Genomic DNA, 2,491 nt, shown 5'->3' with positions numbered 1-2,491 from the left:
AATATCCTGTAGTTTCAGTTCTAAGCTTACTCAAAACCTGAAAAAAAAGACTAGTGATCTTAAGTTTTGTTCTGCTAAAAGTGGTCAACAGAACAAAACTTAAGCCCCCTGTATCAATTAATAGATTCAATTAAGTATTCATAGAGTGCATTCTACATACAAGACCTGATGGAGATAGGCAACAGAAAGTCCTCTTTTACTCCCAAGGCTGTCTTGAGTTTTCCAATACTATCTTCCAACCATTTGGTTACTCTTGTTTAATAGTATATGATGCTATAGAGATGTTAAAAATGTAGGTGGAACATCACCAAGGGCAAGCACATAGGTCATTTCTGCCTTTGCTCCCATCAGACGGAGAACCACTAACAGCTATTAATGTAAAAGCCATCACTGAGAGACTCCAAGAACACAGGCTGAAGCACTCTCCCTGCTCCGACCCCCACCAAACCACAGACACCAAGAGACACTGTGTTCAAAGAAGTAAAAGAAAAACTTCTCTTGAGGAGTATAATATCAAACAGGGGTACCAATTGTCTCTGTAACTCTTCATTCAACATATAAGACAATGAATCAAAATTTCCAGAACTTCCAAGAGACAAAATTTCATGATGTAAGCCATACTGAAAATGGATAATAAGAGACAGGAAATAAGATTTGAAAAATGAACAAAATAGCAGTATACTCATAGATACTGAGAACTGACTGGTGGTTACCATGGGAAGGAGGTTGGGGTGGATGGGTACAGAGCGTGAGGTGGATAAGGAGTACTAAAATCTGAATCATAGTATAACTTGATCATGGAGATGGTAGTACAGCATGGAGAATATAGCCAATGATTCTGTAACATCTTCCTATGTTGACAGATAGTAACTGCACTATTGGGGTGAGGATTTAATAGTATGGGTAATTGGTGAATGACTCTGTTATATATTTGAAACAAATATAAGATTATATATCAATGATACTTCAATTAAAAAGATACAGGTTTGAATTTATAAACAACTTACAAATAAATGAGTTGTGATTAAAAAGTTCAAAGAATTAGATAACACAATTTTAGTTGGGAAAGAACTACAACATACCATGAATAAAATTAAGAATTGAAACCGAATTTTCATAAAAGTGTCGGAAAATAAGTTAACTAAAAGATAGGACAGAAGAAAAACCCAGCTGTAACACAGAGAGGAATGACAAGAATTGACAGAGTGTAAGAAACATTTATGTAGTAATCAAGACAATTTGGTACTGGCACAAGAACAGACCCATAGACCAATGGAACAGACTAGAGAGCCCTGTTATAAACCCAACCATATATGGTAAATTAATATATGATAAACGGGCCATGGACATACAATGGGGAAATGACAGCCTCTTCAACAGCTGGTGTTGGCAAAACTGGACAGCTACATGCAAGAGAATGAAACTGGATTATTGTTTAACTCCATACACAAAAGTAAACTCAAAATGGATTAAAGACTTGAATGTAAGTCATGAAATCATAAAAATCTTAGAAGACAACATAGGCAAACATCTCTTGAATATAAGCATGAACAACTTCTTCCTGAATGCATCTCCTCAAGAAAGGGAAACAAAAGCAAAAACGAACTCATGGAACTACAACAAACTAAAAGGCTTCTGTACGGCAAAGGACACCATCAACAGAACAAAAAGGCATCCTACAATATGGGAGAATATATTTGTAAATGACACATCTGACAAGGGGTTAACATCCAAAATATATAAAGAACTTACATGCCTCAACACCCAAAAAGCAAATAACCCGATTAACAAATGGGCAGAGGATATGAAGAGACAGTTCTCCAAAGAAGAAATTCAGATGGCCAACAGACACATGAAAAGATGCTCCACATCACTAATCATCAGGGAAATGCAAATTAAAACCACAATGAGATATCACCTCACACCAGTAAGGACGGCCAGCATTGAAAAAACTAAGAACAACAAATGCTGGCAAGGATGCAGAGAAAGGAGAACCCTTCTACACTGCTGGTGGGAATGTAAGCTAGTTCAACCACTGTGGAAAGCAATATGGAGGTTCCTCAAAAAACTAAAAACATAAATACTATTTGACCCTGGAATCCCACTCCTTGGAATTTACCCAAAGAATATAAGTTCACAGATTCAAAAAGACATATGCACCCCTATGTTTATTGCAGCACTTTTTACAATAACCAAGATATGGAAGCAACCTAAGTGTCCATCAGTAGATGAATGGATAAAGAAAATGTGTTACATATACACAACGGAATACTATTCAGCCATAAGAAAGAAACATATCCTACCATTGCAACAACATGGATGGAGCTGGAGGACATTATGCTCAGTGAAATAAGCCAGGCAGAGAAAGACAGGTACTTAATGATTTCCCTTGTTTGTGGAGTATAACAATGAAGCAAAACTGAAGGAACAAAATGGCAGCAGACTCAGAGACTCCAAGAATGAACTAGAAGTTACCAAAGGGGAGGGGTGT

The sequence above is a fragment of the Manis pentadactyla genome, chromosome 2 (assembly GCF_030020395.1).
Source record: "Manis pentadactyla isolate mManPen7 chromosome 2, mManPen7.hap1, whole genome shotgun sequence".
NCBI lineage: Eukaryota > Metazoa > Chordata > Mammalia > Pholidota > Manidae > Manis > Manis pentadactyla.
This window is presented reverse-complemented; position numbering follows the sequence as displayed.